The 25423-nt window shown below is 37.0% G+C and overlaps 1 protein-coding gene across 2 annotated transcripts in view; it reads right to left on the reverse strand.

Annotated features, from left to right (window-relative positions):
• The window catches only part of rnls (renalase, FAD-dependent amine oxidase), a 50023-nt gene that overhangs the window by 20361 nt on the left and 4239 nt on the right, over positions 1 to 25423 (reverse strand). The window lies entirely within an intron of this gene.

The following is a 25423-nucleotide window of genomic DNA, read 5'->3' on the forward strand; positions in this document are numbered from 1 at the left end:
AATAAGAGTCATGATCCCTTGTTTGTCTTGAATAGTCCACTGTTCTTCAGAAAAATTATTTGGTTTTCCAGCATTTTTGTGTACCCTTTTCAACTATGACTGTATGATTTTGAGATCCATCTATTCACACTGAGGACAACTGAGGGCAACTATTACAGAAGGTTCAAATGTTCACTGACGCTCCAGAAAGAAAAACGATGCATTAAGAGCATCGATGCACACTGCATTGAACAGAATGGAGATGTGTACATTTTTCTTATTTTGCCCAAATATCATATTTTTTTCCATTTAGTACTGCCCTTCAGAGGCTAGAGAAGATAGTTATATGTTTCCCAGAAGACAAAATAAGTTATATTTACCCAGATCTTCAAATTCTTTTAATGCATGTCAGGACAAATAAAGGACTCATGAACAACTATCACTATACAAAAAAACACAGCTGTCGAACATTCATGTAAGAACACAGTATTAAAAATCTTAAATTACATTTTGCAAATTGGGATGTAAACTTTTGACCACAACTGTAAAGTAAACATCATATTATTAAAAAAACATCAACCCCCTGTAGCTTGTTTGTGTGTATAATAATGTCAAGAAGACGCTGTGCTCTGCACTGTGAAAGTAAATTTGGTTTATTTTCACTTCCAAAGGATGAGGCTGTGAAGAATCAGTGGTTAAAATTTATCTTTACTGCGATACCACAGCAATAATCACAACCTTTTGCTGTGTTCCCGTCATTTCATTGATGTCTGATTTAGCATTCTCGAGTTCAACATGGGATTCGTAAACATTTTTTTTTAAGGGTCAGTGCCCAGTTTGTCTGGATCAGCTTGGTCCTCCAAATCACAACATGTAAATATGATTAATAGTTGTTGCTTTAATGTTCTGTCGAGCATGCAAAATATGTAGTTTTGTGTGTTGTGATGTATATAGTAGTCAACATTTAAAATGGATCACAGAAGTTGATCAAAGTTGTCCTAAGACAAGAACGGGTATTGTTTTGATTTTAAGACAACTTTGATGAAACGTTTTGATCCACTTCAAATGCTGACTACTGTATACACTCAGTGCAGCTGTAGGTCTCCGACTAACTCACGTTATAATTCTGCTAATCAGCTGTGGGCCTGCTATTGTCTAGAAATGTGTCGATTAATAAAGAAAGTCTGTCGTTCTTATTACTTGGAGTCATGATAAAGGATGAAGCAATACATCAGTTTTTCAAACTGCAGTGAGTTATCAGTACTCCATGTCTGTGTTCGACTAATGTGCATTCCATTATTGTTTGGATCTTTACTACCAAGCTGAGGGCCCAGTTTGCTAACATATGTGTAAAATAAGTGAAACACTATCATTATTATAATAGGAAGTATTATTGATAAGCTGTAATCCAGTAATAAGCATTCCGTTTCTGACTATATGCAGTAGACCAATCACAACAGACCAGATCATCGGAGCATTCAGAGCAGAGTAGTCTCACGCAAAGGAGGGGTTTGGAAACATGAATCTACTAACAAATCGTGTGAGAGTCGCTGAGAAATAACGTAAAACTAAATGTATAATCTAAGAAAATGTGTTTTTTGACCTTGAATGTATGAATGTAAACCTGTTGGTGGGGACTCATAAAAAAAAACAAATTATAATCCTTTCTATTAGCATAGTAGGGGCATTTTTACTGTAGCGCCACTTTTTTAGAATGGCATTTCATGTGAGACACTGCAAATAACGTGAGGCACAAGCGCAGCGGTCTAACACGTCTGTCTAGGACATATTTACATAGAAAAACAATCATATGAAAATACTTGCCTGCTTTCTGGTTGTGTGGTTCGCTGAATGACAGTGATGCCACGCAAACCCCCATAACGTCGTCAACCGCTGCTGTAATTTTGTTGTCACAAGAAACGCTTCACCAACTGTTAGTTCGATTAGGAAGCAACCAACTGATGCTGATAGAATATGACAATAGAGGTGAAATGGTCACATGACTGTCCCCGGACATGTCCCTTTTATCACTGTCTGTGTCATTGCAGAACATCTGGGGGAGATTAGGAGCATGTAAATGTGCCCCTTGGTACAGAGACAATCTGCTGCGGCATCTGAGCGTGGAAAGCCCAGGGATAATGCAAACCCTGTCAGCTGAATCCATAAAGAGTCTTTCTTTTTTTCCTCATGGTAATGGAATCTGGTTACAGAACACACCATTGTTAATCGGCATAAAAGATCTTGACGCGGGAAGGGTTATCTAATACAGATATGAGAATGCTTTATACCACATTAACCCATTTAAGTTGTCAGAAATCACTTTCACTAGAGCTGGACAATGAGTGCAGATGCACATTAATGAATCATCCTTTTTCAAAAAGCTAAGACTTCCATTTCAAGTAAAACGAGACCACCTATTTGGTGGTCTCAATGACTTCAGCTTAGCCACAACTATTGAGACGTTTTTAGAGCTGTGCTTTCAAAAAAGAAAAGTACAGGCTATGTATTTTCTGGCTCTTATGGTAAGTAAAGCTCTGAGTCATGGTGTAAAGTGGATACTGCCCTACATTACCCCCACACTCTTCCTGCCCGCTCAGGTTGGCAGCGCAATTACCTCTGACAGGTTTGTATTGTGGGTCTTCTAGATTTCAGCTCAATCACATGCTCAGAGCTCACAAACCAGCTGAACTGAGAGAAAGATCAAAGCAAAGAATCAACAAACTGCTTTCTTCTCTGGTTAAAATCCTAATATTTTATAGACACAGTATTTAATTTCTTTTAGTGTTGTCAAGCGATTAATTGCAATTAATCACATCCAAAAATAAAAGTTTTTGTTTGCATAATATACAGTATCTCACAAAAGTGAGTACACCCCTCACATTTCAGCAACCAATTTAGTATATCTTCTTAATGGACAATACTACAGAAATGAAACTTGGATATATCTTAGAGTAGTTAATGTGCAGCTAGTAAATCTAGTATAGATTTACTGTCCTCTGAAAATAACTCAACATACATCAATTTTTGTCAAAATAGCTGGCAACAAAAGTGAGTACACCCTAAGTGATAACAGCAGTATGCTGTTTAACCATGCAAAACCACATGTCCTATTCATCATGTTTATGTTTTTGTCTGCTTGACAGGATCATACAAAGTTGTGTATCTTGTATTAGAGCAGTTAAACTTTGGTGCTTTAAGTACAATTCTCTCATACTGACCACTGGATGTTCAACGTGGCACCTCATGGCAAAAAAACTCTCTGAGGATTTGAGAATTAGAATTGTTGCTTCCACAACGATGGCCAAGGCTATTAGAGGTTCAGTAACACCCTGAAACTGAGTTACACTACAGTGGTCAGGGTCATACAGCGGTTTTCCAAGATGGGTTCCATTCGGAACAGGGCTTGCAAGAGTCGATCAACGAGGTTGAGTACTCGTTCTGTACGTCAGGTGCAGAACCTGGCTTCAAAAAACAGATGCAGAGTGCTGCTAGCATTGCTTTAAAGGTTGCAGAAGTAGAAGGTCAGCTTGTCAGTGTTTAGACCATACACTGCACACTGCACACTGCAACAAGTTGGTTTGCATGGGCATTGTCCCAGAAGGAAGCCTCTTCTGAAGCTGGCTTACAAGAAAGCTGGCAAACAGTTTGCTGAAGACAACCTGTCCAAGAGCATGAATTACTGGAAGCATGTCTTGTGGTCTGATAAGACTAAGATAAACATGTTTGGCTCAGATGGTGTCCAGCATGTGGTGAGTAGTACCAAAAAAATTGTGTCTTGCCTACAGTCAAGCATAGTGGTGGTAGCATCATGTTTTGGGGCTGCATGACTGCTGCTGGTACTGAGGAGCTGCAGTTCATTGAGGGAAACATGGATTCCATTATGTACTGTACTTTCTGAAGCAGAACATGATGCCTTCCTTCCAGAAACTAGGCAGAAGGGCAGTTTTCCAACATGATAATGACCCCAAACACACCACCAAGATGACAACTGCCTTGCTGAGGAAGCTGAAGGTGAAGGTGATGGGGTGGCCAAGTATGTCTCCAGACCTGAACCCTATAAGCACCTGTGGGGCATCCTCAAGTCGAAAGTGGAGAAGCACCATGTGTCTAACATTCAGCAGCTTCGTGATGTCATTATAGGAGAGTGGAAGAGGATCTCAGCAACAACCTGTGCAGCTCTGGTCAATTCCATGCCCAGGATGATTAAGGCAGTGCAAGATAACAATGGTGGTAACTAGGGGTGCACCGATCCGATATTAGGATCGGATATCGGCCCCGATATTGAAAAAATAGCTGTTATATAGTGTTTAGTGTTTTTTTTTTTTTTTTCATTTCTACTACTACATTTTATTTATTTAAATTTATTTTAAGTAGGGCTGGACCAGATTATTCGAATATTCGTTCGGTGGGTTGGCATTCGATTTTAAATTTTGAGATTACTAAAGTACAGTCGGGCTCACTTGAATCGTGGAAGCAAAACTAGGGCTGTGCTGTCACAATGACAACCGCGCCTCCGCGTTCAAATGCACGCAGTAGGCTAAAGCTGACCACAAAGCCCCAGCAAAAATAATTACCATGAATGTGTCGTGGGAAAAAGTAAGGAGATATTCGAATTATTTATTAATAAACAAGTATTTGACACAAAGATGAAGTTGACGCTGGTACATGATAGTAGCTACATGACGCCATCTGCTCACTGGACGCGCCTTTAATGCCTAAATGCATCTTTATGGTTTATAGCTAATGAAAGAGTTTTGTTTTCGATTTGAATTATTTAAATTATTTCTTTACAGTTCCGGATGATATATTAGTCTTACCTTTATGAGTAAAAATTAAGTTCCACTTCGCACCAGCGCTTTCATGTCCTGCAAAGCGTGCTTCAGCTTTACTCTCCCCACAAACGATTGGATATGCGCCTAATAGCACACATTTATCTAGGTTAAAAGATTAAACTAATATTGTGATATGCTTTAAGTTTTTAATATCTATGGATTTTAATTTAAATCGTGAAGACTTGAGAAGCCTAAATTGGTCTGCCGCTGGCCGCTTCGTTACTTTAAAAAAACCAAAAACTTGAATTTAACAAATAAAAAGTGTTCCAAATATATTTCTAAATTTACTTTATAACCTAAATAAACGAAAATAAATGTAATCACTTTGCTATTAAAAACAGCAGCTGTGTAATGGGGAAGAGAAAGAGAAATAAGACCGGTTTCAGTCGGACTCGGACCAGTAATTCTGATGAGCTGTCGAGGTTGTTAGGATTTTTTTGCAACGAATGTTTGTTTAACAGCCTATTTAACATTATTATTTAGGCTAGTTTCATATTTAAATGTAGTATTTCCTTGATTTATTTTAGCATTTTGTAAGCTGCTTGTTCACATACGGAAGTGTTCAAATAAACACACGTTTGTTAATAATGCTTGAGCCTAATTTATTTTGGGTTTCAAAATAATAGACATATGTATTTTCTATATAGGCCTATATACACAAACGTTTTATATATAATGTATATATATTTATTTACAAATAGGCCTAATTTAGATATAAATTTATTTATTTTAAATTTATTTATATATAAACACCGCACCATTTTTTTTTCGTTCTTCTTTTATTTAAATAGCCTACCCTTTGTGACAATAATTACTGTGCTGCTATTTTCTGATTTGGGAGTGATTTGTTTGTTAAAATATGTTAGGCTATCTTATAAAAAGTATTGCTCTTAACAGACCTGTGTGTTTTGTATCACTAGCGCAGTGTCTGTTCTTGAAGCAAGCTCTGCCTGCATGAGGCGCACCGCTTCCAACTTGCAATGTTTTATTACAATCTATTAATTCTGAACATGTTATGTGTCCATACTCCATATTGCACCAAAATGCAACACTGCACTCCCTTGGGTCCACAGCAAAAATCGATTCGATGAACTGTTCTCGACATAATAAAAATGCAAACAGAAAGACATTCCTGCCTTTATTAGAGAGAAGAATATGTTCAGCCCCTCCCTCCGAAGCTTCGAAGCTCAAAAAATGGTATTCGGACCAGCCCTAATTTTAAGAAGTTTGATTACATTCTATTTTCGATTTGAATTCAGAATTTTTCTTTAAATAACAAATAAATGAGTATTCAATACATTGCATCTGTTTTGTCTTAGTTAGGAAAGTTTGGTGCCTGTAGTTTCTTCTACATGGTGGAAGGAAGGTATAAGGTGAAAGGTATGCAGTTTATTTTTAATTCAACAATGGTATCGGATCGGTATCGACAGATATACAAAGCCCAGGCATCGGTATCGGTATCGGGACTGAAAAAGTCGGATCGGTGCATCCCTAGTGGTAACACAAAATATTGACACTTTGGACAAGTTCACTTAGGGTGTACTCTTTGTTACCAGCTATTTTGACAATAATGGCTGTATGTTGAGTAATTTTCAGGGAAGACTAAAACTATACTACTACACAAGCTGCACACTGACTACTAATATATCCAAGTTTAGTGCATCCCTGAAACTTGTATATTTCAAAGTTTTCAATATTCTAAAACTCTGTGTTCTTTAGTGTTCAAAGCATGAGAAAAAAAGTTTAGTTTTAAATCATTGGGCCAATAATATATTTTTACTTTCATTTTGAGAAAAAAAGGGCAAAGAACAGTATTTGAAATGCTTCTTTGCACAAGCAAAGTCATTAGTGCAACATAATTCCTAGAGGTCTACTAGTGTGTGGCTTTCCTTAAATTAAGCCTCATTCTTTGAAATTGTTTCTGCAAAGTAGGCAATAGTTGGCTTTAGCTGGACTTGAAATGACATGCTGAATTATACATCCACCTGCACAAATGATGTTCACCTGGTGGAATATTTACCCGCTTTTCTTCTCCCAGTTGTCCCCAGCCTATGTAGACAATGTATTGTTTTTTACTTAAGTAATAAATGATTCACTGAAATGTGCTTTTTTTTACGTTTTCCACTTCTTTATAAAAGATGGATATCCTTTGTCCGCTCACTCTGATGGCTTGCTTGCTTAATGATAAGTAATCGCACTAATGTGCAATGAGAGCACTAGTGAGTACTTCAGTAAAAATTTCCTCTTAGTTTAGACCAGAGGGATTTGATTTCATTACACACATCTGTGATCTTTAGCCTCCTTCCCTGACACATCCTCCGGTCGAAAGACTAACAAATCCACATGAGCAGAAATCTACCCAAACAGTCAAGCTCTTTCAATATCCTGAAGAAAAAAAAACTCTTTACAGTGCTCTGTAAGTGAGCCCTGCATAGCCTCAACGTGAGATATACCTTACACGAAAGCACATTCACATGCAGGACCATATACACACGCACCTGATGTCCTCTTCCTCTTTAGACACTTGTCACCACTTTAGAGTCTGCTTTACATCTATCTGGAGGTTATAAATCTCCAATCTGTTTAAGCAGGGCAGAGCGGAGAGGCTTCTGACAGCTATGCTGTTATGTGCAGGATCAACCTCACACAGGCTACATTCACAAAGTCAGTGTTTGGCAACTGTATTTACTGACAGATGTGATTCTGAAACTGTTCTGTTCATACAACAGCTTTTAGGAGCAAGTCATATACTATCAATATGAATAAATTAACCAAAGTTAGCCTGCTTTCATAGTACATTTCAAATTCTGGTTGATGTAATAATTATTTTCTTGTTATGGGTTAATAAATGCCTGATAATATTTTATAATAGTCTAAATAAAATAAAAAAATAAAACAAATAATAATTATCTATTTTAAAAGGTGAACTTAGGTACTACAATGTTATAATGTATAGAATAAAAAATGATTTGTTTTTATGTTTAACAAATTTTTATTTTACATTTTTTTGTTTTTGAAGATTAGCATTTAGGGGTCATTAAAATGATGGTAAATGCAATCTAAATGTAAAAATGCATTAATTTAGCTTGAACAATCATACAGTCAAACCAAGATTTATTCAGACACCTTCAACATTTCTCACATTATCACAGTTTATTCGCTATAGTTTAGAAAATGGAAATAAAATATGATAAGAACTCAAGATGTAAAACTTGATAATGAGTTCATCTTGATAATGTCAGATAACTTTAATAGAAATGTATGTAACAAAACATGGTCAGGTCAAATAGTCAAATCAAATATTTCGTCCCAAATTTGTATCAATTTTACTGGTAGTCGACTGTATGAAGAATTTTTGGGAATGTCACAGCCATCCTCACTTACATAAATCAACTATAGTGTCCTGCACCCACTAGTAAAAAAATATAAGAAGATACTGTATATCTGGTGTCCAAACAATTTTTGGTTTAACTGTATATCCAATATCAGCCCTTACAAGTAAAAAGGATGAAAAGTGCTGATAACCAATATGGTAGCGATATATTGTGTATATTGAAGTGAACAGAAAATATGGTAACTTCCATAATACTAGAAAGTTTTATCACAACATATTAAATAAATTAGAATATCAGAATCGACTAAAAACATCTTCGAACAGTAATCTAATTACAATTTAAAGAGATACTTCACCAAAAATGTGACTCAAAGCCAAGCGAGCCATATGGGTGAGAAAATGATTATAATAAATTTGAGGATGATCAATTTTCAGAACTCACAAGCATATTTTGGGAGTGAGTTTGGTTAGTCTGTACTTTTAGGTCAACTGTCACTTTAAGAAAGTGAACATACAACATTTTTTCCTGCTATGTGAACACACACTAATGTTCAAAAGTTTGGGGTTGGTAAGATTTTTTTTATATGTTTTTAAAATAAATCTCTTATACCCACCAATGCTGTATTTAAGTTTAGAAATTTCAGTAAAAAACAGTAATCTTGAGAAATATTATAACAAGTTAAAATGAATTATGTATTTTAATATATTTGAAAATGAAATGTATTCCTGTGATGGCAAAGCTGAATTTTGAGCAGACATTATTCCAGTCTTCAGTGTTACACAATTCTTCAGAAATTAAATGTTGAAAAGAGTAGTACTTAATATTTTGTGATATTGTTCAGGATTCTTTGATGAATAAAAAGTTCAAAAGAGCAGCATTTGTTTAAAAACAATTAACAATGCAAAAGGCTTTACTGAATAAATTATTTATTCAGTCTTTGCTGAATAAAAGTATTAATATAAAGTAAAAAAAAATCTTACTAAAACCCCAAACTTTTCAAGAGTAGTTTAGATTAACCCAAAAAAAGGAAAATAGGCCAATGCTAACCACCACCTGCTTTTAAATTTCCGTCACACATATGCAGCACATTTGAAAGCACACTAAGAGACAAAAGCCTGGATTTCCAGTTACTCCCAGTAAATACCAAAGTATCATAAGCTGCCTGCAAATGAGCCATCACCTGACTGTGAGCGTTTTGTTCGTCTAACCTGAAAAAGCAAACTGTCTGCAGCTCTACGGCAGGAACCCGAGGCTAGTCATTGACACGTGTTTGGCTGTGAGAGTGACTACATTAGTATCTGTGAGCGTGTGTGTGTGCAGCTCTGGGACGAGAAGGTTAACATTTTCCAGTTGGCCGCTCGGGGGCATGTGTTGAACCCTGCACTTGTGGCCCCTGGATCTTTGATGTGGGAGTGGGTGAAACGTTCATGAAACTCAGCTTGTTGACAGAGCGATTCTTAATCAATACAATGAGTCTTACAATATGTGTCTGCAAAGTGACTAAATTTACATACTGATCAACTGATCATCTTTTAACTAAAAAAATTTAGTCAATATATCATGTCGGGAGCATGTAAAGAAATCTAAAATTTCATTCAATCACACAGACACACACACACACACACACACACACAGACACAGACACAGACACAGACACAGACACAGACACAGACACAGACACAGACACAGACACAGACACACACACACACACACACACACACACACACACACACACACACACACACACACACACACACACACACACACACACACACACACACACACACACACACACACACACACACACACACACACACACACACACACAAAAGGTGGTCATTTTGATCACTTATCCAACAGAAAAAAACTGGCAAATAAAATCTAGAACTTAAATGCAGAAGTTGTGTGCACAGTACCAAAGGTCTGGTGGTCTCATGCTAAAGCATGAGATATGAGGCTTCCTTCTAAAGCTTCCTCTCATAAGCACGTGCATGTGTGTGTAGAAGTGTGTGTGTCTGTGTTCAGATAAGGGGGTGGAGAATTACTGAGCTACGGGGTGATTAGAAAAGTAAGGACCCAAGGGAACCTGTAGGAGTGAGTCTGGCTCAAGCCCAGGTGGTTATGCACATCTGCATTACATCTACACACAAACATACACAAACACAAATACACACAGACAAAATGGATCTCAAATTACTCATGCACAGTAATGCTGTGGTTTTCTGAGAGGAGTATCTGAATAGGTATTCAACCTTATCCACATCCAAATGGTTATGTTCAGTGTATACATGACAGTCTTCTTGTCTTTTAGGATAAATGCCTAATGTTTACAGCGATGAGAATATTTACAAACATATTATAAATATATACATGAATACATTTCTAATGTCACATATATAGGCTCCAGACCAAAACCTAGTGAGCTTTCTATAGAGGAAGCATTTTAAAGCATTTAAGTCAATTTGAGGACCGTTCCAAAAGGTAGGCAGAATGATAATTCTGCCTTCTAAGATACCTTGTTTTTGCCAAATTCCAAAGTAGCAATGAATATATATACAAAATGGTTTATTTTTTCCAAGTCTTCATTTTTCTTTGTTAAAATATATCGCAATAAATATTGTATCGTGGACTTCATATCGTGATATTATCGTATTGTGAGATTGTGATAACCTTACATCCCTACAAGATAGCTCACTGTGCTTTTGAACATAGCCTTTTTATTCCTACTTATATCAGGAAGCCTATATTTTAGAATAAGTAAATGTGCTATTTGTAAATGAGTTTGTGTGGATATAATTAGTAGTAGTTAGCATAACAATGAGGCTGATGAAAAGTGCTATTTGCATGTAAACATATTGGGTTGTGAGTTCATGCAGAGCTGCATGTCATTTGCTGGACTGGTTGCACATCATAAATGCTGCTTGGCTTGAAAATATAAATCCAGAGTTATTTTGCAACAACCTCTCTGGTTCACAGGCAATCAATGAGGGGTAAAAGGGAGAAGGTGATGAATTACAATACAAGGGCATTTTCTCACAAAACAAAGTGCATATTTTGGCTACTAATGTGTCATTTCTAAGCACACAAAGTCAGCTGGGACTATTACAGCAGTGGTTGTGGAATATGTGTGAATATTCCGAAAAGAAATGGGTCTTGGGAATCAAGGTTTTTTTCTTGTCAATGATTGGCCTAATTGGAGACATCAGTGTAGGGTGTCAGGGGATGTGATTTAAACCCATTTTAGGGGGTATGGCTGTCTCATGGTCAAGTAGAGTTACACTCTTAAAAATAAAGGTGCTTTAAAGCATAGAAGAACCATATTTAGATCCACAAAGAACCATTCAGGTCAAAGGTTCTTTACAGAACCATCTCTTTCTTACCTTTTTATAATCCGAGGAACCTTCTTTCGCCGCAAAGACCCCTTTTCACCTTTTGTGAAACAGAAAGGTTCTTCAGATGTTAAAGGTTCTTTATGGAAGCATTTAGACAAAAAATATTCTTCTGAAGCAGCTTTATTTTTAAGCGTGTAGGACTCTTTGTTGTTCATCACTGGAGAAGTGATTACATAAGGGACCACCGTGAAAACCGTCTATTCTGCAGTGGTTTTAAAGATGCAGTTCATCCCAAAATGAAAATACTATCATCATTAAAGGAGTACTGCATCCAAATGAAAATCCTCTCATGATTTACTCACCCTCATGCGATTACAGAGGTATGACTTTGTTTCTTCTGTGGAACACAACTGATACTTAAAAATAATCCATTTCTGTGAGTTTATATAATGCAAGTGGATGGGTCTCTCAAAACAAAGGCTTCAAAAGCCAAACAAGACGGTAACCCATACAACCCAGTTGATGAATCAATGTCTTCTGAGGCGAAACAATAGGTGTGTGTGAAAATGACTTATAGAATTAAGCAATAAGGTACGAGAGGCCGTGCTGTATCGTGAATAAATTGATTTATTCACGATACAGCACGGCCTCAAGTACCTTATTGCTTTTATAAAATGGTTACCACACAATAAAAATATTAATATCAAAAATATATATTAATTTATATGTAAATTAGGTTGTACGTTTTCATAAAGTAAAATCATTAACTGCCTTCCGCTGTAAAAAGTAGTCCCTAACTGCTGCAGCTGTGTTTACGTTGCTAAGGGTGGTTGCTAAGGAGGTTCAATGATACACAAAACCGTTGAGTGAAGCGGTCATAGCCGTGCCGTATCATGAATACGACACAGCTGCTGACCAATCAGAATTGAGGAATGGAACTAACCGTTTTATAATGACTGATATATATATAAACCATTGCTCAAAATCAGTTTGCTTCAGAATACACTGATTCATCCAATAGGGTTTTATGGATTACCATGTTTACTTTGTGTGGTTTTTGAAGGATTAACTTTGGAGGTCCCATACACTGGCATTATATGGACTCTTTTTAAGATGGATTATTTTTATAAAAATCTTCAGTTATGTTCATCTGAAGAGAAGAAACTCATACATATCTGGGACAGCATAATGGTCAGTAAATGATGAGAGAATTGTCATTTTGGCTTTTTTGTATGATTAAAATTACCCTTATTTAGTACCATTCAGTAGAAACCTAATTCACAAAATGTGAATCTATATGCAACATGGATTGCATATAGATCTGACCACATGATAAATAACATATTGGGTTAATTCAGGTTTAAATACTGATTGAAACGTTACATCCAGCATGCAGGGAAATTCAAAACAAGTTTATTTTTGAATTTGGGTGGTCATTTTTTTCACATTGGCATTGTTTGATTGTTTAAGGCAACATTGTTGCAAGCGCACCAACTCCCAAGCATTCATCATTGTTCCCTGGAAGGGCTGGCCTTTGCTGCTACCCTCTGGGACGCCACACAGCAGCGCAGCATACTGGAAGGCTACACAGAGTGCACAAGAGAGCTGAACCATTTCCCAATTTATGATCTCTCAGCCCTTTAAAGGTTGATTTAATATTTGCCTGAGAGGTTCTGGAAAGCTTCCCAAAAATAAAAAGGAAGAGAGAAAAAAAATCTAAACCAAACAAAAAAAGGGAGTCGAATGTTGTTTAGCTAACCTTTAATGCACTTGTTGGTGAACTGTGTCCAACAATAAGAAGTATTTATTAGTCTGGGTGAAGTGGAGGGGGACTGACACCATTCAGATTCAAAGGGGCTTTGCACAGGAGCGAGAGGTCCATCATTAGCCGTAGCTCCTAATGAACCACGTTTCAACACACATTTGCCCAAATGACATGTGATTGGGATGATGTACAGCAAGTTGGGAGGGAAGAGGCCTGAATTTCTTTTCCAACTGCTCACGAGAGCCAGGTTACACAGCCAGGTTATATTCGAGTCGCTTGAAAAAATAAAGCCGATGAGATGTGTGCGCTCGGTGCCAAGGCAAGCTGAAGCTAGTGCTGCCAAACCACCTGGATGCTAAAGCACTTTATCTCATGTATGCAATTAAAGAGGTGAAGGCCAGAAGCATTATAGATGCCTCCAAGTTGTCTGAAAACATTTAGTATTCAAACACTGATAAATCACCACTCTTATTTGCCATGTGATTTCATTAAAGGTGACTCATAAAAAGGCCTCCACATAGGCTGGTTTCACTTAAATGCTGATCCTGTGGATGAGGTTTTGCCCTTCAAGTCCTATCCTGAAAAGAAAACCAACTTCAAATGATGGTACTTTTGGTTTTAAAAAAGTGCCAAAGTCTTTAACACATACTCAATCTTTTCATATGTCTGCCAAATGCGATTAAATGTGCAAAGAAGCAAAATGTGTGCTGTAATTCATCTGCAACAAGATGTTCTTCAGAATGTTCTCCATGTATTAAAGAAGCTTAGATACATATTAGAGATAATGGCCCTCACTATAACACATATCCAGGTTTTCTCCTACAGCACTGGCCCAGAACACTGAGGATTCTGTGGGCCAACTACAGATCATCCATAAACCGCAGGCTTTGGCCGATGCTATAAATGAAAACTTCTCAGCTCTTTATATCCGGAGTTTGAGCCTTGGCCGCTAGAGAGACGGATGTGCCTCCGCAGCTGCAGGCCACTTTAAAGCAGCACAGGTTTTCAGGGATGTTTATTAATGTTTTTTGCTGGAGGGATTTTTTTGCTTTTTCGGTTTCCCTGCAAACAGGGCAATAATGGACACTTTTGTGCAGCCAGGTAAACGAAGACGAAACCGCTCTGATGTCAGCTGAAATATCTGCTGGATAAACAAGGAGATTGCCAGCATGCCTGAGCGGTTTGTTTCATAGATAGCTCAAGTGTAATTTGGGACCAAACAGAGACATTTAGGGCAGCTACCTGAGGGCTTCGGCGTTGACGTCAAGCCACAGGTTATTTTAAGCAGTAGGTCAAAGGTGACCTATTTATTTTTACAGAATATTTTGCCCCAACACAGCGAGCTGAAATCCATGTTACAGCGCAAAAGTCTGTTTTTAACTAATGGACAATGCTAAAAGCCTTCATCATAAATGTGTATAGTGTGTCTGGCGCTGCAGTGGACTTTCAGTGATGTGGTATAGGAAATCAATACGCCCCATTTCTAACTCCAGACTCATTCAGAGAGCAAATAAAAGCTGCTCTAGTGTGGCAACGCAATCAATTTGGTTATCTAAATTATAGTAAATTACTTCAGGAGTGCTACAACTCAGCTTTCTGGATGGAATGCAACATTCTTAAAATGATCTAAAATCCTTTTCAGGATCATTGGAAAAACATGCCTGTGTTGACATTGCTGCAAAATTATATTACGTTGCTTCTTGCATGTTTCGCGAAATGTGGCAGTAAATGTGTGTTCATTTTTTATCAGAAATGAATGTGAATCTGTGAATGAATGAAAGAATGTGAATCGGAAATGTGGAAAGTGCTCTATGCTCTATTGCATTTGTAAATAACATGTTTGAATGCAATTCAATTCATTTTTAGCTTTGAGCTATTCTATATTTCATGAGATTCAAATCAGAGCTCTCCACAATGCAAGTGCAATGCTGTACCAGGTGAGCTACAGAGCAAGTTTACTACATCAAAAGCGGCATTACATATGGGAGCTGGTTATGTTTTTTTTTTTTTTTACAAATCATGCACTATGGTAGTGTTTTGATGTCATATTGAACCAATTAGTTGCCTTGTAATCAAAATTTGTGTAAAAAAAAAAAAAAAAAAAATGTTGATGCTGTCTTACTCCCGTGAATTAAATGTAAAGATTTTTGGAGTTTTGCAAAAATTGTAGGTAGTGGTATGTTTTTCCAATGAGTCTAGGTTGCTGAAATAAAGGAAATGTCTATAACAGATCACACAACAAAATGAGAATTTTGGATAATTTTTGAAAACTAGTGTTTTAAACTAACATACAGAGCCTTCTTAGACTTGCATAAAAAATGGAAGTTGACAACAGTTGCTAAGGTAGGACTGGTCAGCAAGTACCATTTAAAAGCGAGTCTTATAGAGTGTACAAACAGTTTTAACAAAACATTATTAGAATGTGGTACTATGTGCTTCCTCAAATGTATGACTAATCAGTGTAAAACACACATTCTTCCTGTATTTAAACTGAAAAAAAAACAAAAACAGGCTCTATTTTATAAGGGCAGACGGTTCTTTTTTTGTGCAGTATAGCTATAGTTAAATCAGGAGTGCATGATGAAACAGACGAAGCAGAGAACTGACATGCAAATGTGCAAGAGCCGCCATTACTCATAAAAGATCATTTCAGTTTTAAGATGGTTTGGCAAGGGAACTGCTATTAGGAGCACGACTTAGCCAGAGCCTTTCCCGGCCTTGTCAAAAGAAGCTCTTTCTCTGCATCACAAATTCCTCTTAATTTAGAGAGCAATTCAATGCTCATTCATCTTCTGTTCTAATCCAAATACAGATCATGGCACTACCCAAAAATGGCATTCGCTCTTGGCACACCAGGGGTGAGATTATCTCGAGCCTCTGAAGTCACAGTGAGCCTCTTCATGCAGTGGAGGATTTTACACTCACAACTCTGAGGTTTGGGCTCAATTTCTCACATGCTTCATTATGGTATCTTTTTTTCTGGGTGTGACTCTAATTTTAGCTTTGTGCCCCTTACATCTTCCTCTTTTTATGCACAGTTTCCTGAATGAGGTTTGTATAAAGACGCACTGAAATGCATGCAAAAAAGCATGTTTCTGCAACAAATGTATATGAGGCATGTTATACATGCCTTGTGTTGACATCCATAAAAAGTTCTGCTCTCTACAGTTGGAGTTTCACTTAAAAAAAAATCAGTTTATTAATTAATTAATAAATCAATAATTAAGCTTTGACAAAATAAAAAAACACTTGTAATCTTTAATCAAAATAACTTCCCTTCCCTCTTGCAACGAGATCTCTTTTCTGATTATGTGTGTCTCGGACAACCTGTCACTTACTTGAGATCATAGCGATAGCCAACGAAAATGATCCAACAATCCTCAAAACTCTTTACTTTCAATGCAAATGCCATTATTTTTTATTTAGTATTGACCTGAAAAAGACATTTCACATAAAAGAAATTTAGATATGGTCCACAAGAGAAAATAATAGTTGAATTTCTAAAAAAAAAAAAAAATGACCCAGCTCATTCTTAATACTGTGTTGTTCCACAGATGTGTTTTTTTATTAGTGATTTTGTTTTTCCTAAACAGTTAAACTGCCTGCTGCAAAATCCTTTAGCATTTCTGTGTATTTGAACTCTTTCCAACAATGACTGTATGATTTTGAGATTCATCTTTTCAAACTGAGGACAACTAAGGGACTCATGTTTAACTATTACAGAAGGGTAAAATGCTCATGAAGCGAATACCAGGGTAAATGTAACTTATTTTGCATTCTGGGAAAGATGAAAGTATCTTTTGTAGCTTCTGATAGACAGTAATAAATCTCCATTTTATTCAAAAGTTTTCACCCCTGGCTCCTATTGCATTGTTTTTTCCTTCTGAAGCATCAGTGAGCGTTTGAACCTTCTGTAACAGTTGCATATGAGTTGTCCTCCACACACAGTTGTCCTCAGCGTGAAAAGATGGATCTCAGAAGTCATACAGTCATTGTTGGAAAGGGTTCAAATACACAAAAATGCTGAAAAACCATTTGTGGTACTTGAAGAATTTTTTTGCAGTGTAACTGTTCTGGACAAACAAGGAACTCATGAAAAACTATTACTAAACAAAAAAAAAAAAAACACAGCTGTGGATCATTCAGGAAGGAACACAGTATTAAGAATCAAGTGTATGTAAACTTTTGAACAGGATCATTTTTTATAAATTCAACTATTATTTTCTCTTGTGGACTATATGTACACATGAATTTTGTATCATCCCTGTTTTGTGGTCAAATAATTAACATTTTGCTGATTCTGCAAGGCATATGTAAACTTTTGAACTGTTCAATAAATAATAACTAAAATATTTAGAAATTTTCTAAATTAGTCATCTGCTTTTCTTTTAACAAAAAATCCTCTAAAAAAAGCAAACAATGAACCTTTAATGCATGATGTCCACCAGATTAACAAAGGTAAACAGGTAAAGAAAATCTATTTTTATATATATATATATATATATATATATATATATATATATATATATATTTAACATTAAGATGCATTATTTATTGCATTTACTGCACTATTTAACTATGTAACAATCACTTTTAAATGTGTATAAAAATAAATAGTTTTAAATGCCAATTTATGTCCTTTATTTAAAAAAAAGCCTAATTAATACATTGATAAATGATTTCTTTGTTTTATTTTTAAGTGGCACTCCTATTCTGACATATTAATCTAAATTAACATCTTATTCACCAACGGTAAATATATTTTTCTTAGCACTACCCACCATTATTTTCATTCAAAATGGACATGATCTGTCAAATCAGTCTGATGTGTCAAAAGGTGACTCAAAGAACAAAGGTACCGCACCAAGAGTCAACATCAAACCGAGCGCTACTTTGACAGGGTTAAGCGACCCAATTATAAAGAGAGAGAGTGACGAGGAAAAAAACCCTATCCCTCCATTGTTTGGTCTCCTGAGCGCCTTTGAGAGAGCTGTGGAGAGAGGAGGACTAAGTATCCATTTAGCGCACAACACCCAGATAGTGCAGGGGAAATAAGCGTGCCTTTCTGTCAGGAGTCAGAACAAGGGATTACATCACGCCAGACTTGAAAGCAGCAGACCCAGACAGCCACTCGATGAGAGACAAAAAGAGAATCTCTAACCAAGAGGAGGATGATGTAACTTGACACATTTATTGTATTCTGAGCACGGGAGGAGCTCAAGGTAATTGCTAGCCAAACGAAAAGCTTGGATATTTATGTTTGGTGGCGGGGAACAAAAGAAGCGCCGTTTTAAGTTTAACGACGCATCCTGTCATGCCTTTTATCATATCTGCTGATTAACAACCGCTCTTTAAAGGCAACTGGAAAAAAGGGAAATAATCAGCATGCTACCTATCTCTCACAGCCAGACCCCAAATCAAATAATGCAGCCAGGGAGACTGATTACCACATGAGAGAGAGAGAGAGAATGAGAGAGAGACTGCCAAAAATAGAGCTTTAATTTCATTAGAAATGAAGAATCATGTTTCTCAACATCAGCAGAGTTTCAAGGCCGTCAGGGGATCTGGGCCGTGGAAAAGATCCGCACGAGTGTAACTGCCGGCCACACGGAGGTTAGCTGCAAAAATGCCCTATTTCAGCACAATGACGTAATCACTTATAGGCACAAAGGCTTGCTAAGTTCGGTGCGCCCTGACAGACCTGCACACGGGCCGGACAGGAAGTAAAAGCACACAATAGGAAAGGGTGTGGGCACACCATCACTCATTGAGAGTAACAGAATGGGCAACTGAGTCAGTGACTCCTATATTCAGACATCAGTATTGCCTTTTTCATCCTTAAATATCAAGATGCAATTTGCATAAACGCATTCATAAGTGGCCCATAAACTGCCGTTGAGTGAATCAGGAGATATGATTCACAGCTCTGATCTCATACAAAGAGGTTACAAATGATCATTCAGCACTTGGAAGGGGAACATAAACTTTGCACTTATAGACTGGAGGAAGTGTGAGTGTAAAACTAAAGAGCTGCTAGGAATCATAAAAACAAACAAACAATAAATAAATAAATAAATAAAAACAGAAATACGCCCCACTTTCACAGCAGCGAATGTACACATGGAAGTACTACTGCAGTTCAAACGTTTAGGTTTGGTAAGATTTGATGTTTTAAAATAATTCTATTACAATAGTAATATTGTGAAATATTATTACAATTTAAAATTACTGTTTTCTACTTTAAAGTGTTTTAAACTGTAATATTTCCTGTGATGGTAAAGCAAAATTTTCAACATCCATTACTCCAGTTTTTAGTGTTTAGAAATCTTTCTAATATGCCTATTTGCTGCTCAGGACACATTTCTTATTATTATCAATTCTAAAAACAGAAAAGAAGTGCAAACAGCACTTAATGTTTTTGTGGAAACACTAACACAAGTCATTTGTAAGCGTATAAAAGTTTCCACTCATACATTTTATAAATTTAATGCATGCTTGCTGAATAAAAGTATTATTTCTTTCAAAAACAAACCCTACTGACCCCAAACTTTTGAAGAGTAGTGAACAATAATACGGTTTGGAAAGCACTTACTCAATGTTTAACACTGGAGAAAAAGCAGAAAATCTAAACCGTTTTTGTAGGCATTGGGTCAACTTCCTCTTTAGAGTCTTCTCTGTCTTTAACCACAAAAGCAGAAATGGTTCTGCATAGGCTTAAGCAAGCCTGCCAAAGTGGAAGTGAATTTTGATCAGATTCTAATTTTGAAATGTACTTATTCAGCCTCTTACTGCGTCGCTGGAGAACAGGCCCGACCACCTGTTATAGATTACATCCTCTGATGCGCAGGAAGAGCCAGACCCAGTGTTTCATGTTCAAAAATGCACTCTCCTCAGTTTGTGTTGCACATGTGCAGGGATAGGATGTGTGTATGTGTGTGGCATGTGGCCTAAGCTAGAAAACGTCCCTGAAGTGACTGTGGAGTTACTATGGAGGAAATCAGGGGTCTGAGAGCACTCAAACATGTTATGTCACTCCAATTCAAAGGGACTGGGCCAGCGCTTGCAAAAGCTGCATTCCACTCTCTCATGTTAATTTCTGGCAGCTGGTGGAGCATGTCAGTGACAGCAGACAGCTATAATGAAAGAATTAAGGAAGAAAGTGTTGCAGAACGTGATGAAAAACATCCAAACATTAAGGAGGGGAATTTCTGGCCAAGAAACGAGCAGAATGTGTCAGGAAGTCGGCTGCAACTGAACGCACCAGAGTTGGCAAAGCACCTCTGGCCCAAACGTATGTTCCATAACCCCAGTCAAACCGCTAACCCGAAATGTTCAGTAATATATTAGAGGAAACAAATCAGAGTCAAGTCCAGGGAGGGCTCCGATCCACATCAGGCACGCCACAGCCCAGCAGCACGCATAGAGTTCATTCATCTTTTGCAAATGATACACGCTCATATTTCCTCCTCATTTCCCCTGCACATGGAAAGCCACTGGGAAACCAAAGTCCATTGAATGGAAGGGCAGGGCTGTAAGGACGTGACTGTCACTGCATTCAGGTTAAAAGAAATATTTCATTGGTTTCTATGGCTATTCAACTAATATAACATACAAACTATGAGCGGATGTAACAGCCAATGTAAGAACTGCTCAAGATGTAGGTCATTTTAGATATGCCTCATTTTGAATTTCGCAAAGTTGAAAATCCTGTTAAAATAAATGTAAAAAAAAAAGTGTCAGAAAAGTGCATTACACCACAAAACATATAAACAAACCTTGCTGAAAGCCAGGAATACACAGAATTCATGTGGAATATGAATCATTGTCATGTGAATCACATCAAAGAATCTACTTACTTTATCAAAAACATGTCTTACAATAACAACCTGCAATAAATATCTTTGTTAGTCTATGATTTAAAATAAAAAGGACAACAATTTTAGATGCACCCCTATTTTAACATCTACAGATTATTTTTCTGAGGCATTTTGGCTGTTCTTGTTCTGATAAAGAGGACCAAAATGTCCAATTTTGGAGTGAACAATGAAAGTACAAAAAATCTAAATTAAAAAATATTCTCTTAACTCAGAGTTGTAGTTGCTTATAGCATTCTTTCAACCTCTAAAACGACATTAAAACAATCCCAATCAATTTGCTTCTGCATTCATAATTATTTTCACACACATTAGACCTAAAGACCTAAAAATTGAGGTCAATAGACACTTCTGTGAAATCATGCTGTGATGAAGCAGGAAGTGTGAGGCATTCATTTTTTTCAGCATGCAGCTCCAATCTGTGAAAATTATTTCCAGATTGCATCTCTGCAAGTGCCAGTGGCTCATACCTGCCTGCTGCCCCCAACTGTCCATCAGCCGCCACTACAAATAGGACCACTAACACGGTGACATCATGGCAAACAGGACAATGAAGACAAAGTGAACACGTTTATCTACGTGTTATTTGGTACCATCGTTTTTTTTAATATAAAGCTTTTTTTTTCAACCTTTCTAGCTTTCTAATTTTCTTATGCTTACCAATGCTGCATTTATTTGATCAAAATACTGTAAAACAGAATACTGTGAAAAATTATTACAATTAAAAAACTGTTTTCTAGGTTAATGCACTTTAAATTGTAATTTATTCTACATTTTCAGCAGCCATTATTCCAGTCTTCAATTTCACATAAGCTTTCAGAAATCACTCTAATATGCTGATTTGGGGCTCAAAAAATATTTCATTATCATTAATTTTCACTAACAATGTTGAAAAAAGTTGTGCTACGTGATATTTTTGTAAAAACCATGATCAGTTTCTTTCAGGATTATCTGATGAACAGAAGTAAAAAAACAAAACAAATGGTTGATGAAAATAGAATATTTGTGTAACATTATAAATGTCTTTAATGCATCCTTGCTCAATAAAAATAAATAGTAAATAATAGTATATGTGATCTGGCATATGTTGTTATTTAAAAATGAAGCACATTTAAACAAATTGCCCTGGACAAACCAGTCCCAAAGGCACTATAACCACATCTAAAATTAAGCAGCTATATATAAACTACACCTCTGCTAGATGACTCATCTACTTAAAATTATGAATACAAACACAAAGAATATAGATTCAGCTAGATCACAAAAGGTTACAAAACCTCCAACTGAATATTATAATATGTTGTAGGGAAACAAAGATGTATGCAGAAGAGAAAAAAAAGTCACAAATGAAAAACATAGCCCACTAAAAATGAAAGATCAGAAGAGTTTAAGGAATTTTAAGAAATGGCTGAAATATGTCTCCCAGGAGCAGTGTTTTTCTGAACACATGGGTTTTCTCACAGTAAAACCAGTCGTGACACAAAACAGAATAACACTTAAAAGAGTCCAAAAAGCCATTTCTTGTTGAAGTGGCTTTAAAATAACTATGATTTGACAGAGAAGCAGTTAAATGAGAGCCTACATTGACTTGAGCCTGCCAGACAATAAATCAACTTAATCTCTGTGGAAAAAAAAAATGCTCACCTCCAACTCTGAATGTGTATTTAAAAAGAAAACTGGCCAATAATTTGTGCATGATTTTTTTTTTGCACCTCAGTTTCGACCCTGTTCTACATTGTGTTCAGTTATGTGCAGTCCTGTGCAACTGTGACATTGATCACATGGCCTCCATCTCCATCCAGACCACTTCAGATTAATTTTTCAGCTGCTCCAGCACAGCCGTTTCATAGCGCATCAACGGCGTAGAGACCCATCCGCCTCTGCCCTACTTCTGCTGCTCTGTGCGTGACACCACAACCATTTAGAGCGCACTTTTTTCGCTAGCGACTCCTCCACCATTTTCAGCTGTCTCATTCCATTTTTCATTCATCCCTTAATTTGCGATGCAGCTCTTTTTCTGAGCCTGTGACTTTCTCCTCACACCCTGCATTATTCACAGTTTCTCAGAAGCTCCAACACCCAGAAGGCCCAGACCTGACTCTTCCATTTCCATATTTCTACTTAAGGACTTATGTTTTACCATTTCAAACACGTCATACTGAGAATACCAATTTGGACCCTGATGCTAACCTGCAGCCGTGAGGCAGCTGGAAAACAGTTTAAGATGGAGATATGGGGTCTCTGAAGCCCACCGGCCCAGGGCAAGTCTGAATGCATGTAAAGGAGAGGTGGACATGTGCATTTGAAAGCAGATGTGAGACTATTGAACATACAATCTGGCTATTGTTCAACCCTCCTGTTGTGTTAAACTGTGTACAACTTTGGTGTTGGATTTGACCCCATTGGTTTCCATGCAATTTGCTAAAAATCAACATTATGAAAAACACTAAAGATTTGTGTAAAAACAGAATAAATAATTAACTCCCATATACTTCTATTGTATTATTTCTGTTGTGTTAGTGGACAATTTGACATACATTTATTTGTTCAAAATCAGCTTCACAGACACAAGATAAAAAAATGCTATTTTTTTGTCAGTACTATTGTAGTGACTATTTGCACGCTTAGGTATAAGTAGGTAAAAACTTATTTGTAAGTAGTTGCCTATTTGTTGCTCTGTACTTTCTTTGCCTTTTTGATAGGTCTCGTTCACAAACCCTTCTGATGGTAAGATTTTCAGTGCAGCAACAGCCTAGTAACTGAAAACCAAACTAATAAAAACATTTCCATGCATCTCACATTTTAGTGCTTTACAAACTACAATAAAGTTTTCTATTTTCTTACCTGACACTTTTTCAAAGTGTTGATTTTTGGCAAATTGCATGAAAATGAACAGTGGAGTCAACAAGACAGATTTTTAAAACATTTTTATCCATTTAGGATATGCTAGACACATTCAAACCACCATAGGAGATTAACTTTTGACCCTAGCATATGCAGTGTTCTTTATTTAACAAAGAAAGCCAATTGAAATGGCTGACAAAAATGGTAAAGCAGAATCAGAGGTATCTCACAAAAGTGAGTACACCCCTCACATTTCAGCAACTATTTTAGTATATCTTCTCAAGGGACAACACTATAGAAATGAAACTTGGATATATTTTAGAGTAGTCAATGTGCAGCTTGTATAGCAGTATAGATTTACTGTCCTCTGAAAATAACTCAACATACAGCCAACGGAACAGGCCTTGCAAGGGTCGATTAATTGAGTTGAGCACTCGTTCTGTGCTTTAGGTGCAGAACCTGGCTTCAAAAAACAGATGCATGAGTGCTCAGACCATATGCCATACACTGCACCAAGTCGGTTTGCATAGGTGTCATCCCAGAAGGAAGCCTTATCTGAAGCTGGCTCACAAGAAAGCCTGCAAACAGTTTGCTGAAGACAACCTGTCCAAGAGCATGAATTACTAGAACTATGTCCTGTGGTCTGATGAGACTATAAGATAAACTTGTTTGGCTCAAATAATGTCCAGCATGAGGAGTACCAAGAAAATTGTGTCTTGCCTACAGTCAAGGATGGTGGTGGTAGCATCATGGTCTGGGGCTGCATGAGTGCTGCTGGTACTGGGGAGCTGCAGTTCATTGAGGGAAACATGGATTCCATTATGTACTGTACTTTCTGAAGCAGAACATGATGCCTTCCTTCTAGAAACTAGGCCGAACGGCAGTTTTGCACATGATAACGATCCCAAACACACCACCAAGATGACAACTGCCTTGCTGAGGAAGCTGAAGGTGAAGTTGATGGGGTGGCCAGGTATGTCTCCAGACCTGAACCCTATTAAGCACCTGTGGGGCATCCTCAAGCGTAAGGTAAAAAAGCACCACGTGTCTAACATCTAGAAGCTTCGTGAGGAGTGAAAGAGGATCCCAGCAACAACCTGTGCAGCTCTGGTCAAGGCCCATGGATGCCTAGGATGATTAAGGCATATATTCAAGTTTCATGTCTATAGTATTGTCCCTTTAGAAGATATACTAAAATGGTTGCTGAAATGTGAGTTGTGTACTCACTTTTGTGACATACTGTATTTTTTACCTTTATCTTTCATTCTAGGAGAATCAAAGCAGGTAAAAAAAAATCTGTCCACTGCAGTTAACGCCATGGCATGCATTGAAGGAAAATATTTCTTTAGATTTTCTTAGGAATGTCCATTCAAATCTACTAAGACTAATTCAAAACTTATATAAAATACTTATATAAAATAATACAATGCGACTTCACAGGGATATTTTGAACAGAAACAAT

Source organism: Garra rufa, chromosome 22 (assembly GCF_049309525.1).
Source record: "Garra rufa chromosome 22, GarRuf1.0, whole genome shotgun sequence".
Lineage (NCBI taxonomy): Eukaryota > Metazoa > Chordata > Actinopteri > Cypriniformes > Cyprinidae > Garra > Garra rufa.